This window comes from Capsicum annuum, chromosome 3 (genome assembly GCF_002878395.1).
Source record: "Capsicum annuum cultivar UCD-10X-F1 chromosome 3, UCD10Xv1.1, whole genome shotgun sequence".
NCBI classification, from domain to species: domain Eukaryota; kingdom Viridiplantae; phylum Streptophyta; class Magnoliopsida; order Solanales; family Solanaceae; genus Capsicum; species Capsicum annuum.
In genome coordinates this window covers 13,722,561-13,739,115 of record NC_061113.1, presented here as the reverse complement: position 1 = coordinate 13,739,115, position 16,555 = coordinate 13,722,561, and positions in this window count along the sequence as shown.

Below are 16,555 nucleotides of genomic sequence, written 5' to 3'. Positions count from 1 at the left end.
ACGCCAAACTCGGAAAACCGAATCAAAGCACCAACCGAAATATAAAAGAATTTCAAATAGTTTAATGACTTTATGGAATGTTTTTATCCAAACAAAGGGCCTGTCAGAGATTTAATAACCTTATATTAAACCCATGTGTCTAGAAGTTCTAATTGTGCAGAAGTCGCCCTTTTTTTTAGTACAACGGGCTAAAGAGGCACAACTTACTAGACGTAGTCACAGAGACAAGGCTAACTTAAGTGTATTAAAGTCGACTGTACCACCATTTCAGAACCAAGTCAAGAAACTATAGAAAAATTTCTTTATATTTTGATAGAGTCTGGATCTTTCATAGTTAACATGTAAGCAAAGTTAGACTTTCAACATAGATATAAGAAGTCTTTTAGCCGGACATAGTCACGACTGGGCAAGGGTAGAAGTTGTATTAAATGCACACAAATAAGAAAGTAATATGTACCTTAATAGCCGGAAGCAAGACCTAAAAATATTAAAAAACAGTGGCTATTGCCTTCTTATTTATCTCCGAGATATATAGTACAAGAGGGAAGATCTTAGAGAGAAGGGAGGGTGTTTTTAGAGATAGAAAATAAAATGAAAAGCTTGCTCCTCTTACAACTGAATGAGGTAGCTTTAAATAGAAAAGAAAAGCATCTTGCACAGTAATATGTGGGTCCCTGTGCATAGTAAAGTTTTTAATAATTTAGTTGCTGGGTCCTAGTCTTTGCCTTTCCATTTTCTAATAAATGCTACAGCCTTTTCAATCACTTCTTCTGTTTCGCCTATCACCTCTGGTGGTTGGGATTCTGTGATATCTTCAGTGTTTGCTTTATCACTTTTCATTGATGTATCTGAGTTTTGATCCACTGTTTGGAGTAATTTATTTCGTACTTCTGTTAAGTATTGTTCTATCATTTCCATTTTATTCCCATCGTGAGCTGATATTCTTCTGGAAACATAGTTGAGACTTTTATCTTCAACTAAAATAGATTTTTGAGGAGTCTGTTCATATTTAGCAATTTTCTTGATGATACTTTCTCATTGATCATGTCCATATATGAGTTTTGTATGTGGATCTTCACGAGTTAATTTGTCCCAAAAATTACAGTAAAAGACTCTGTATAAAGCAGGAATTTGTTGGTGAGTATAACCTATTTCAACTGACCATCTATGAATCCAGGGAATAGAGAATTCTATAAAGAAATACATTTGATCAATAGTATCTATTTTACAAATATGTTCAGAAAGGTATAATTCAGTCAAGAAGGGTGATGATTTTTTCCATGTATAATAAAGAGAAGAATATTCTGGAGGTAATATTTTAATGGTAGGTCCATGGTAAGTCCATCATTGCACAAACCAATTAGGAATGGGTTTATCAAAGACCTTGGCACAAATTTTTATAAACCAAGTATCTTTGTGTTTAATATTATTATAATATAAAACTTGAGAAAATGCCTTAATATAATCCCAATATGTGAAATTTATTTGAGATTGTCCCATTGGTCCCATAGGCATAGTTTTTTGAGTCATAGATGAAATTCCCCATTCTTCAATAGAAATAAATTTTTTAATAATTATCTCAGAGTATCCATGTATACCTGGGGTAGTGTCTCCCATCAGACTGTGTTCAAAATCTGCACTGAAAGTCTGAACCAAAATATTTTCATAAAAAGTTCTTGTTTTGTATGATTCTCCTGTGAAATAAACATTAGTAGTTAAGTATTTTTGGAGTAATCGCCATGCTTCTTCAGAATTTTCTTGTCGCAGAATATGCGGATTTTCAATAAGTAGGATGAGTTCTCTAGCATCCAATTTCTCATATGTGGTTTTACTTTCAGAGTTTTCTTGGACTATAGATGCAAATAAATTTACAGTTTTTTTGCTGATTGGATATATAAGATTGAAGTTGTTTGTACAAAGGATGATCTTCTGGAATATCTTCCAAATAAATAGAGGAACCAATATTCAGTGTTTTTGAAGATGATCCTTCTTAGAGAATTTTTGAATTAATCAAAGTCCTATTTCCATATTGCAATACCGGAAAATTAGAACTTGCAGAGCTATATGCAGAATGATTTCTGTTACCAAAATAAGTAAAGTTTGGTCGTCCTCCGTAATATGAAGAGTTTTGACTTCGTCCTCCTCTGCCACATCCTCTGGCTGTTTGCCAGGGTGGATCCATGCTACATCAATAATCAGGAATTTCATCAGCATACCATGACATATATTCAAATAGATCTTCATAAAGTGTGTCCTTTATGATAAGATCATTAATGACTTTTCGAAGTATGAGCATGTGCATGTCCGCATTTAAAGGAGCTGCCCTTATAAAGGTGATTAAGAACTTTTGAGAGAAGAAGTGTAGAAAGAACTTCATTATGTCTTTTAATCCTATAAATATTAATCACTTAAATCAATATCAAACCGATAAATTTCATTATCAAGAAATTCATCGTGGTTAAGAAATAATTCTTCTTCTATTATATCACGAACCAGATTTTCTAAGATAAGAAAATGAATATCTTCGTTTAATGGGATGCATTTGATAATAGTAATTATAGTTTTCTCAGGGAGGAAGTATGTGTAAAAATTCATGTTAATTGATTAGATATTCTCGAGATAGAAAATCAGGCAAAGAATTTTCACTACCTTTTTTATAATAAATTTCGAAATCAAAAGGGGCTAATTGGGCTTGTCATCTTGCAAATATTAATTTAGAGACATCATGTTTAAAATATTTGTTGAACATGTATTTTAAAGATAGAGCATCAGTCTTAACAGTAAATTTTTGATCATATAAATCATCTCGAAATTTTAAAACACATTTTACAATGGTAAGCATTTCATGAGCTATAGTGGCGTATTTTTTCTGACTTTCTGTCCATTTACCAGAATAAAATCTAATCAAACATTATGTTTTTGTATGGGGATTAACTTGTTTAAGTATTCTGCCATACCCAATATTTGAAGCATCAGTTTCAATGATTTTTAACCAGTTAGGGTTTGCAAGGGAGGTACAAGGAAGAGTTTGAACTTATTTTTTAATCAATTTTACTAAATCAGTGTGGACTTGAGCCCAAGGCGATTTGTAATCCTTTTTAGTCTATCATACAAAGGAGCTAAATCTCTAGATAGATTTTTGTAAAAAGGGGAAATATAATTTAGACTATCAAGGAATCTTTGCAGTTGTTTTTTATCAGTAATAATATCTGGGAATTTGTCAGCAAATTCTAGAGCTCTTTGTATAGGTTCAATAGTACCTTGACAAATATTATGCCCTAAAAATCTAATATTGGTTTGAAATAAACTCATTTTTGATTTGGAGATTACCAAACCATTTTGTATAATAATTTGTTTAAACATATTCAGATGTTTAAAATGAGATTCAAGGATTTTTTGAAAATACTAAAATATCATCAATATAGACAATGATAAAATCCATATAGGGATTGAAGATGTCATTCATAATTTTTTGAAATTCAGAAGGAGCATTTTTTAAACCGAATGGCATAACATTTCATTCATACTGTCCAATGGGGACATTAAAAGCAGTTCTATAAATATGTTCTTTATCAATTTGAATTTGCCAATAAACAGATTTTAAATCAAATTTAGAGAATATATTAGCATCAAATAATCTAGAAAGTAAGTCTTTTTTATTTGGTATAGGATATCTGATCCATTTTAAAACTTTATTCTGAGGTTTATAGTTTATGACTAGTCGAGGCATACCTCGTTCTTTTTCAGCAGCATTATTGACATAAAAAGCAGTACAACATCAAGGAGACTTTGAAGGTTTTATAAGACCCTTTTGTAGAAGACTATCAATCTCTGTTTTACAGAATTCTACTAACTATATATTCATTTGACAGGGTCGAGATTTTGTGGAAATTTTTTCTTCACTGAAATCATTTTCATAAGGAAGAGAAACAATATGCTTCATTCAGTTCCAGAAAGCATTTGGATGATCCACACAAATATCAACAATCAATTGATTAGAAATTATTTTTATTTTTTCTTGGACCTTTACTGATTTTAAAGTATCAAAAATATTAATACTCATTAGTTCTAATTGTAAAAAATTGACCTGCTTTTGCTTTATACTAATAAGAGCATTTATATCTCTTGTTATAGGATCAGTAACAAAATGATAAGAGATTTTTTTATTTTTATAAGTAGCCTTGAAACCATTTGCATCAATATGAGTATAAGGATAAATAACATTTATAAAAGGTGTTCCTAAAATAATAGGAGGATATAACTGGTTTTTTTAACCAAAAAGAAGAAATGTGGAATGCAGACTTTATTTCTGCATATATGAGTATTTGGCAATTTATAGTTAATGTCAAGAGTATGACCAGATGCACACTTAATTATGTGAGTAGTTTTTTCAAAATATCTGGTTGGAATTAATCCTTCTTGAATACAGCTGACATCAACACCGCTATCAATCATAGCAATATTAGTGATAGAGAATTCCTTATTTATCATAATAGTGCAATTTATATACCATTTATGAGCAGTAACTAGTTGCATCATTCCTAAGAAATAATCCCTTTTTAAATCTTCTTTTGGACTAAGCTTATCTATTTCAGAATCTTTAGAGTTTTCAAAATCCTTTTCTTTTCCTTTTGAAGTAAAAGAAATAATATTTTCAGGAATGTCAGGAATCTTTTCTTCAATTTTCAATATCCTATGATCGGAGATCATCTGATTTTGTTTTAAAGAGACAATTTCTTTCTTTAGTTTTTCAACTTCGGTTTTTAAATCATCAAAGGTAGCATCTCTACCTGGAGTTTGACTTAACGCAAGACGTTGATTAACCTCAGCTAAAGAATACAACATATGATAATTATCAAGAATTATTTTTAGAAATACTAGCAGTATTAGTAGAAGTTTTTTGAGTAGCAAAATTAATGATGTTTTCACGAAGTTTTTCATCAGTAACTTCTTTTAGAAATTCAAGGACATTATCGACAGTAAGAGTTTGAATATTTAAATCTAGATCTTCAAATGGTGCTTGCAGTTTATACATCATTTCATCATAATTACAAATATCATTATCATAATCATTGCATTTATTAACCTGATTGGGTTCACTATCAGAACTACGTAGTTCAAAATCATTTTCAGATGTAGAATCAGATTCAGAATCAGAGGTATATAATAAATTATAAACTTGGTTATCCACAGAAAGTCCTAAGGACTTGAGTTTTTGTAACTTACAGTTTGGAGCTATATGACCATATTGGTTGCACTTATAGCACTTGATTTTTGCTAACTCTCTTTTTGATCTATTTTTCGTAAATCTGGTAGACTTACGAAAAAATTTTCTAGTATCATGTTCTTCTTTGGTTCTATGCCTAAAACGTTTCTTTCTATAGGATTTATCAGACTTAGAATATCTTTGGATTTTTCTTGCTAATGGTTTATCCATACCAAATTGTTCACAAAAATCTCCTAATTGGGATTTTTCTCTGAGTTTGTCGAGCTTAATTTGTCTGGCTAGTTTTAAATCGTTGCAAAGGGATAAGCCTTCTCGAGTACAAGCTATAATAACCTGACCATAAGTTTTTCCTGAATAATGAACCTCGCCATAAGATCCTCTAAGAGATTTCCTAACTTTTTCAGCAAATAAAGGTGGAAGACCATCAATGAATTTAGCTTTCCAATGGTCATACTTACTTTCGGGTAAATCCATAACCCTAATAAGAAAGGTGTCTTTATACCATCTAAATTTTCCTAAATGCTTGCATTTTAGACTACTAAGAAGAGTTCTAATGTTTTCATACTGATTGGTAAATCTACCTCCAAAATGTTCAATAATTGTAAGCATAAGGGTATAGACAGCATCTGGTCGTCCTGCCCTAAGTGGTCATCCTAAATTGTCTTTTCCAGGATTATCATTAGTGGAATTAAAAATAGCCTCGCGTTTATCATCGTCTAGGAAATTATCCCACCAGCCTCGAATTGGCCAGTAAATCCCGCAATAATCATTTTACAAATTGTTGGGTCAGTATGATTGGCCTGATTTTCTGCTGATGCAGTAGCTGTGGCAATAGTAGAATACATGGACATACGGTGGATAAGAATAGATATTTTTCGATCTGATAATCCATCAATATTCCATTCATAAATAGTTTCTCCACTATAAGAAGTATTTGTTTGATTCTAATCCCTTTCCTCTATCAGAACATCTTGAGGAGTGGGACGTGGATAATAGGCAGTAGACATACGTGGAATGTCAGCATATCTTTTCCCCAGTTGTTTTTTAATCATACCTTTGAGCTTATTTAGCTCGGAAGAGATAGTGTCTCCGACATTTTGAGTAGACTCGATACTATCAGCAAAATTAGACTCAAGTTTTTGCACAAAATCATCAGAAATATTAAGAGGTTGAATATTCAAACGAGAGAATTTTCTATCTAAGAGTTTTTCTAAATGGTCTAATTGAGACACTTTTTCAAATCCTTCTATTTTAGGAGGTCTTTGGATACAAGGTTTAGATAAAATATAACCTGCTTCTTCTCCTGCTTCTTCTTTGGTTTTGGAAGTAGAGGGAATATTAGAGGAATCTATCTGCGTGCTAAGTTTTTTAACTAACTCAATTAATTCGTCAAGTTTTTTATCAAGAGATGAAATATGTTCTCCCAAAACTTTGACATAAAGACTTAAATAATTATTTTGGGCGATAAGGTTATTTATTTTAGAAACAGTGATTTTTCCAACATGTTCATTCACAAATTTTTGAAAAGCAGAAAAAGTCATTCCATTATTATTAGGTAATATGAAGGAAGACTAAGGAGGATACAAAGCTTGAGTAATTGTACCATCTGAACTTTGATAAGATCTTTCAATTATTTTTATATAGGATGACAAATATGCAGACATAAACCATGGTACAAAAAAGATAATTTTATTATGTAAGACGCATATTTCAGAGAATTCTTCGGAAATATTTCCCAATTCATCAGGACTATAAGTTTCAAAAAATCATGTCCTAAAGGTTTTCCATTTTTCAGAAAAAAAATTCTTTTTGAATATATTTTCTTGCCTAAGAACCAGGACTAAAATCAATAAGTTGTGTCGTCATATTTAAATAGAATTAATATCAAAATCCATCTCAGATGGGGTAGGATTTTCATTATCAAAATCTTGAACTATATTAGTTTAGAGTTGATTTTAATTTTTTCTACACCTTTAGGTGTAACATGCGAATCTGCAGAATGAACAGTAGTCAAAGATGCAGCTCGATTCCTAGCTGGACCATATCAGGTTCTATAGGAGAAATATGATGTATAGAAGGAAGTCTTCTTGGTAAAGAAAAAGAATTTCTATAGGCTGGAGGATTATTATTAAATTGCAGACAAATTCGACCATCAGAGTTTTGAGTTACATGAGTCAACTCTGAATTAGTCATATTTTCCGCCAATTGTTTTGGAGAAGTGACTGAGTTTAAAATTCATATTTCAGGGAAGTCAATTTCATCCCATCAAATAGGTCTTCGGGTAGTAACCCTGTTATTTATAAAATTAGTTTCAATAAGCATAGTGCAATCAGAAGTATCATTAATTAATTTACATCGAGGATTTAAGGTTGATAACAAACGATAATATATGCGGTAAGATAATCCTATAAGCTCAGATCCAGGCGCATAATCATAACCATGGATTTTCACATTTAAGGTTAAATCATGAAGAATATTTACATCAATCAGAGATAATTGCAAATTTGGTTGAGTATTAAAATATACAGGACCATAGGTCAGAGTGGATTCAATGGATCCCATTAAAGATTTTCTAAAATTTAAATTTCTAGCATCACGTAAAGCAGCTAAAAATATTTCAGGGAGTCTTATATTATATTATATTATATTATATTATATTATATTATATTATATTATATTATGTTATGTTATGTTATGTTATATTAAAAGTGAGAAGCGCCTTAGAAATTTTGTTTGAACTTTTTGCCCTTCATTAAAAGTCCTCGCTTTAGACAAAATCGTCTTTACACTATTTTTTCTTAATATTTAAGAGTTGAAAATTAATTAAATATTATTTATGGTAAAACATTCCCTTATTAGAAGTCATTAGAATTTCAATATTCTTTTCCAATTTAAGGGTTGAAAATTAATTAAATATATTTATGGTAAAACCATTTCTTATTAGAAATCATCAAAATTAATGACAACTGATATTTTTTCCATTCATTTAAGAATTCTAAATCAACTAAATTTGATTTTAAGAAGATTTGAAAAATCTAAAAATAAATATAAAACTATTAGAATAGCAAAAATTTAAGAAGTACCAAATTTCTAAAAGGTTTAAATACATAATAAGAATATAATCAATGATTTTGTAAATATTTGACTTTAAAAATAAGAAAAGATTTCAAATATTAAAAAAATTCATAACACAATTATAGTTCAAATTGATGTGTCTTTCTTAGCATCTTAACATATAGCATCAAGGGAATGAGGTACTACATGAGAAAGTGTATATGTTTATGTTCATATTATTATATTAAAGTGTGAAATTTTTTTGAAAAGTGATTTAAACTTTTACATTTTATTTAAAATCTTCATAGACAAAATTATTTAATTTTAAATTAAGCGTTACATGTGCGAGGCACGTGAGATTATACTAGTATAAGTGATAAATATGCATAGGAGCTAGTTATTTTAAACATAAAATGATAAAAATACTTATTTTCCAAGAGAACAAGCATACAACTTAAAATAACATACGTAGAGATAATTTAGACAGGACTTTTTTAATATCAAATATGCAAAAATTGATAGGTGATACACGTACGAGATGCATAAAAATTAATTACTTTAAACATACGAAGATAAGAAGAGCGTTTGGTTTGCAATTGAAAAAACAAACATCATAAAACAACATGCCGTTTAAATCATACTAACAAAAAGCCAAAATAAAAGAGAAAAAGAATAGTGGCAACTAGCAACACAAGTATATACACACACCAAGGTTTAAGGACCTATAGTCCTACGTCAATTTTGAACATCTCTAGAGCTTCATTTCCTCATCTCCATCGCTATTTGGAATGTATTAACAAAAATTCTTTGAAAAATTAAAGAAACTCATAGAAAATAAAATACCTAACAAGCTTTACAAGTAATAATAATATAATAGTGTTGATGTAAATCAATTGTATTTCCTATTGATCAGTATTCGTATATATCTGTTGTCATAATGCAGCAAATTGAGACTCATGAAGGACTTGCAAGGTCCATATACTGTTTGAAAGAGACCTTTGACTCATCCAAAAATGACTCATACATACAGTCAAAAATGACCTCGGCACTGTCCCGAAGTGACCTAGGACCGTCCGAAATGACCTATAACTCACATACACGATAAAGACCTCGTCAACTCTTCACCGGGTGAAGACCTCATGTCACGACCCGATTTACGAGTCATGATGGTACCGATCAATTTCCACCGATAGGTAAGCCAATATCATAGCCCGGAGCTAATATAATAGGTTAATTCGGTAACAAAGGCCCAACTTAGGCAAAATTTAAAGAACACCAATTTGTAACCCGAGGGTTCTAGATAGAATAAGAAATTATACAGATACCAATCCCAAAACTTGGTAGATCTAGTATAAGAGCAACTTATAGTATTAATACAACTCCAAGTCTAGAATAGTTAATACATCTGTATCGAATACTAAAGACTGAATACGAAAGATGGAAGAAAATCGGGTGACTCGAACTCCAAGAGCTCACTCTATCTCTGAAAATCAGTCACTGCACAAACCATGATCAACGGCGATAGCTAATACTCAAATATGCACTAAATAAGTACAAAAGTGTAATATGAGTACCAAAATAAGGGATACTTAGTAGGTAACATCGGCCGACTGAGCTAAATCATGATTTATGAATGATAAAGTGCAAGATAATCATAACTAAGTCAAGGTATAGAATCGAATCTGAATCATCTCCATCATCACTGTATATAATGAGTAAACGATTTTGAATAACAGTATAACATAATACATCAACACATGCCAATATCGCCTCACATAACAAGCATGGAATATCAAAAATATAATATAATATAAGGTATCAATGCATGCCAATATCGTCTAGCATTAGGAATAAATGATTCGAAATCATAAAGCAACACAAGTGCAATCACAAGCAAACACAAGTAAAAAGTTGGTGCCCATACACCAACTAGTGGATAAAGTAAAGAATCCATCACGGCGTCCCATACCACTGGAGAGTACACCCAAGAGAGCATAAGTAAAGAATCGAATCTCCAATATATATATATATATATACATACACACATACATATAAACCAACTTTCTCATTATCCACAGTTTTCTATAATTTTTCTCAAATGGCCATTTGACAATATTCATAATCATCACCAATAATCATAATTGAATAACATACACCAATATACTCGTAACCGTTACCATACCACCATATAGGCACCTATCTCATTATTATACCCTATTCACTCATTATTTGCTAGCCACCACTTATTACTAAACCAATTACTTACTAGTCATCAAATAACCTCTAATTATTATCCATCCACTATTCATCACATAGTCACTATTCATGGATCAACGACTAACCATTATTTACTCACTAGCCAAAAGTAGCATCTAGTCAAGATTCACCACTAGACCGTATTCTCCAATTAACCAATATTCATTTCTAGCCAACATAATTCCACTAGTCACCATTTAACAAAGGACCACTAATTACCATGAGTAATCTTATTTATCTCTCAACTAACATCTCTTATTAACTAGCATCATTAATCCACAAATCCTCATTAAACAATTAATCAACATCATAAACTTAGTCATCAATAGCAACTAATCATCACCATCACTAAATCCTTTATCATTAACCTTCATAATAAAATAATCATCTCTATTAATATCCATTAATGCCACTAGTCCTCTTTACCACTAAGGTTCACAGATTCACTAGTCATTATTAGCCACTAAGTAATATCCACCACTAAGCATCCTTCATCCTTAAATCAACAACTATACCACTTTATACCGCATCCCATTAGAATACTATAACCGACACCTCTAATAACAATATTATAGCCAACTACGCAAGAACATAAATAAATATATAATTGCCATATAAAGGGCTAGCCGGATTCAACCGGTAGGTGCACACATAAGCACATCAATAATCATACCCTCCGTCTTGACAGACATTATCATGTCATCATAATATCCCCTGAACTCGAACCGGGTATCAATATATCATCATAATATCCTACGGCCTTGTCGGACATTAATATATCATCACAATATCCTCCGGTCTTGCCGGACATCAATATATCATCATAATCTTCTCCTTCCTTGCAGGGTATCAATATATCATCATAATATCCTCCAAACTCAAATCGGATATCAATATCATCAACATATTCTTCAAACTTAAATTGGGTATTAATATCATCAACATATTCTTCGGACTAGAATCGATTATCAATATCATTAACATATCCACCGGACTCGTACCGAGTATCAATATCATCAACATATCCTCTGGACTCAAATCAGATATCAATATCATCAACATATCCTTTAGATTAGAACCTGTAATGCCCCGATTCTGCACCCCAAATACCACACGGTACTTATAACCCCGAAGGACCACAAACTAACCCATGACTAGTACCTGCCGTGAGCATTGAATAATAATACTGTAATAATGCGGTATATAGGATAAAATACCACAAGGTTCGTAATCAGAATACTGATAATAATAACATCTAACAATATTATCTGAAAACTAAATATTGTCTGAACTAGTCTAATCTGAAAAGCCTCTAACTGAATTGTTTGAATGTGGAATTAATGGGACAAGCCCTCAACTAACTCTAACTAATAAAATATTGAGTATACTGAAATACTAAAATAAAAGAGTATCTTTGATGAATGAGGACTCACTACTGAATCTGCAATCGCTAACTGAATCTGTCTAAGCACTGTCAGGAATTTGAACATCCAAACCTATGATATGAGACATCATAGTGTAGGGAAAAAGTATACGTCAGTACGTGTAAAGTAGTGGTATGCTAGATAAGGTAAGGCTGAATGCAGGGGTTCATATGCATGAACAATAACTGACTGAATGATATAAATATAACTGAATGAGAGTGCATGGATAACTGAAACTGCTGTGAATACTAAGTATGCAATACTGTGCATATACATGTATACTGTATCTGAGATTTTACTGAATCTGAGTACTAAATTCTGATAATTGAGTAATTGATATCTGAGATTATTGATAACTGAATTACTGATAACTGGGTGACAGTTTCTGATAGACCTAATTCTGTAGAACTGAACTGAGTTTTATTCTGAGATTGAAACTGAACCTGAAACTGTGGGAGGTAATCATCTAACTGACATGCCCCTCTCTAAATAGATTGGGGTCCAACTTATAACCCCAACTGAAAGGGTGCAGTACCGTGCCATGGGTAAAGACAAGCTGAAGAGTCACCCTCATCCTGAAGGTTCCCTAAATGAGAACGGTGGTACCCTCAACTGGCATGTAAAACACCTTATCAACCCTCAACTATCAAGGTGATATCTCAACCTACGTTGGCTACATAGCTCTGGAATGCAAGGACTACTTCTAAAGACTACACCCTCTACTGGCAAGTGAGCCCTCATCCTTGGTTTCACTTGGTGTTGAATCCTATTCCTAACTGAATGACACTGATTATTATACTGAACTGAACTATACTGAGTTTCACAGAGTTCTGTAACTAACTAAGTACTACTAATCGTGACTTTGCTAAAACTATTTAGTAACTACTGTAGCTCTAGGTAATCAGCTAGATTTTTTGAGTGTTGAAAATAAAGCATAGCATGATCTTGAAAACATAATAATATTTGCTTGTTAACAATGCATTCATTTAGACATTTTGTCAAACACTAGATATACATGAACTTGTACATGAATGGGACCACATAATAACATGTCATGATTTCACTATCCAATTCACATAGGCATTTTATCAAACACTTAGGGAGCATGATTATTTCATAGAATAATAGTCAACGCATAAATATCATGGATACAATAATCAATTAAAAATTCAAGGGTTTAACATGCAAATCATATAATTTCCCATACATGCTATTTTAATTTCATGAAACTTATACTTAATCATGGATTGAAACCCAAACAACATCATGAACATGAATTTAATCCAATTAAAGCATGTAAATCATAAATCTGAAAACTTGTGTGTTTAAAAAGGGTTCTTGGACTCCATGGGTGAAAGGGACCCATGAATGAACACCTAACATACCTGAGAAGATTAATTCTTGAAGGTTTTGGTGAAATTCTTGAGGATTATTCTTGATTTGTTGAAGCTAGGGTTTTCCCCTTTTTGAGAGAGAATGATTTAATGCTTGAGTAAATAATGAAATAATGAGCAATTAGTGCTCTTTTAGGGCTAAATTTCGTGTTTAGGATTGATTAAGACCGTGGAAAAATACCAAATTATTCCTGAAAAGATTTAATATTTTCGTCACTGGTGCTCGAATTTGTCCTTCACCGCGATGCAGTGGCATTGTGGTGAACCACTAGAAATTGATTGGCATTGTTCAAAATGGGACGAACGTAAAATTTACTCTTGGCGCGACACGGAGTTATCACGGAGCTTCACTGGAAAAGGACAAATCTGAAAATGGTCATTGGCGTGACAACCCGTTATCGTGGAGCTTCACTAGAAAATGCCAATTGGGAACTGGCATTTCTCTGCGACACGAGCTTATCGTGATGGCTCACTAAAAATTACCAATTGCCAATTGAACTGCCTCTGCGATGCTCTGATGCCCACTTTGGCATACTGTTTTACAAAAATTGCTCTAACTCTTCACCCGAATATCGAATTTGGGCTAATCTTATATCATTGGAAAGCTAACTGAATTTTCTATGCAATGATAGGCCCTAAACTAAAATTTTTTGAGTATTTTTAAAATTTTAAATAGAAGTGATATGTACTGAGAGCTAAATTGAGCTAGGAAATATGGGGTATTACAAAACCGGTATCGATATCATCAACATATCCTCCGTCCTTGCCAGGAATCATCATATCATAAAAATATCATGATAATAGGAATCAATATTAATAATAAAGATTAAGACCCATAAGGGCTAAGGTTTGTAATGCCCTGAGTCTGCACTCGGGATGCCACACGGTGCTTATGATCCCGAAGGACCACAAGCTAACCCATGACTGGTACCTGCTGTGAGCACTGAATAATAATACTATAATAATGTGGAATATAGGCTGAAATGCCAAAGGTTCATAATCTGAATACTGATAATAATAATATCTGACAATATTAATTGAAAACTTAATATTGTCTGAACTAGTCTAGTCTGAAAAGCCTCTAACGGAATTGTCTAAATGTAGAGTTGATGGGACAATCCCCCAACTAACTTCAACTAATAAAATATCAAGTCTACTGAAATATTGAAATAAAACAGTATCCTCGATGAATGAGGACTCACTACTGAATATGTGGCTACTAACTGAATCTGTCGAAATGCGGTCAGGAACCTGAGCGTCCGAACCTATGATATGAGATATCATAGCGTAAATAAAGAGTATGCGTCAGTATGTGGAATATACTGGTATGCTAGACGAGGTAAGGCTGAATGCAGAGGTTCATATGCATGAATAGTAACTGACTGAATGATATAAATATAATTGTATGAGAGTGCATAGATAACTGAAACTGCTGTAAATACTGAGTATGCAATACTGTGCATATACATGTATATTGTATCTGAGCTTTTACTGAAGCTGAATACTGAGTTTTGATAATTGAGTAACTAATATCTGAGATTACTAATAACTGAATAACTGATAATTGAGTAAATAATAAAATAATGAGCAATTAGTGCTTTTTTAGGGCTTAATTTTGTGTTTAGGACTGATTAGGGCCATGGAAAAATAAAAATTATCCCTGAAAAGATTTAATATTTTCATCATTAGGTGCCCAAATTTGGCCTTCACCGCAACACAGTGGCATCGTGGTGAGCCACTAGAAATTGATTGGCACTGTTCAAAAAGGGACGAACATGAATTTTGCTCTTGGCGCAACGCGGAGGTATCGCAGAGCTTCACTGGAAAAAGACAATTCTGAAAATAGTCTTTAGCGTGACACGCCGTTATCGCAGAGCTTCACTGGAAAATGCCAATTGGGAACTGGCATTTCTCCGCAATATGGGCTTATCATGATGGCTCACTGAAAATTGCCAATTGCCAATTGGCTTTCCTTCGTGACGCACTGATGCCCACTTTGGCATACTATTTTACAAAAATTTCTCTAACTCTTTACCCTGGTATTGGATTTGGACGAATTTTATATCGTTGGAAAGCTGACTGAATTTCCTACGCAATGGCAGGTCCTAAATCAAATAATTCTAAGTACTTTGAGAATTTTATATAGAAGTGCTCATGTACTGAGAGCTAAATTGAGCTAAGAAACATGAGTTATTACAATATCTCCCCCTTGGGAACATTCATCCTCGAATGAGACTGATTAAGCTGAGAAATACTGATAGACTGAGTTTACACACTGAACATGCACGACTGAAGCATGATTGCATGACTGAAACAACTGATAAACTGAGTTTCTATACTGAACATACATATCTGATGCATGAGTACATGGTTGAACTAATTCATGAATGCATGACCGTCATGAAGATGATATGCAACAATAATAAATACCAAGTTTGTAACTGTAACGAAACATGAAACTGAGTAAATCTAGGAAGAATGTTACCTCAAGCGAATCTGAGTTTCCAAATAAGAGATGGGGATACTTGGTCTGCATATTTTCTTTTGCTTCCCAAGTAGCTCCCTCAACAGACTGATTTCGCCAAAGAACTTTGACCAAGAAACCTTTTTGTTCCTCAGTCTATGAATCTGACGATCAAGGATTGGAACCTCTTCGAAAGAGAGATCATTCTGAATATCTATTCCTCTAAGGGGACTACGACTGCTGGGTCACCAATGAATTTCTTTAGCAAAGAGACGTGGAACATTGGGTGTACTAAATCTAGATCTGAAGACAACTCAAGATCGTAAGCTAGCTTTCTGAAATGACTAAGAATTCTGTAGGGATCAACATATCGAGGACTTAGCTTCCCCTTCTTGCCAAATCTCTTCACTCCCTTCATGGAAGAGATTTTTAAGAACACAAAATCACTAATCTCAAACTCGAGATCCTTTCTCCTCATATCTGCATACGATTTCTGTTGGCTCTGGGCTACCCTAAGCCTTTCTCAAATCAACTGAACCTTTTCTAAGGCATCAAACACTAAATCAGGCCCTACTACTACGGCCACACCTACCCGAAACAACCAATTGGAGATCTACATCTCCTACCATAAAGAGCCTTAAATAGAGCTATTTAAATATTAGAATGATAACTATTATTATACACGAATTCAATTAAAAGAAAGTGGTTATCACAACTACCTTTAAAATCAATGACG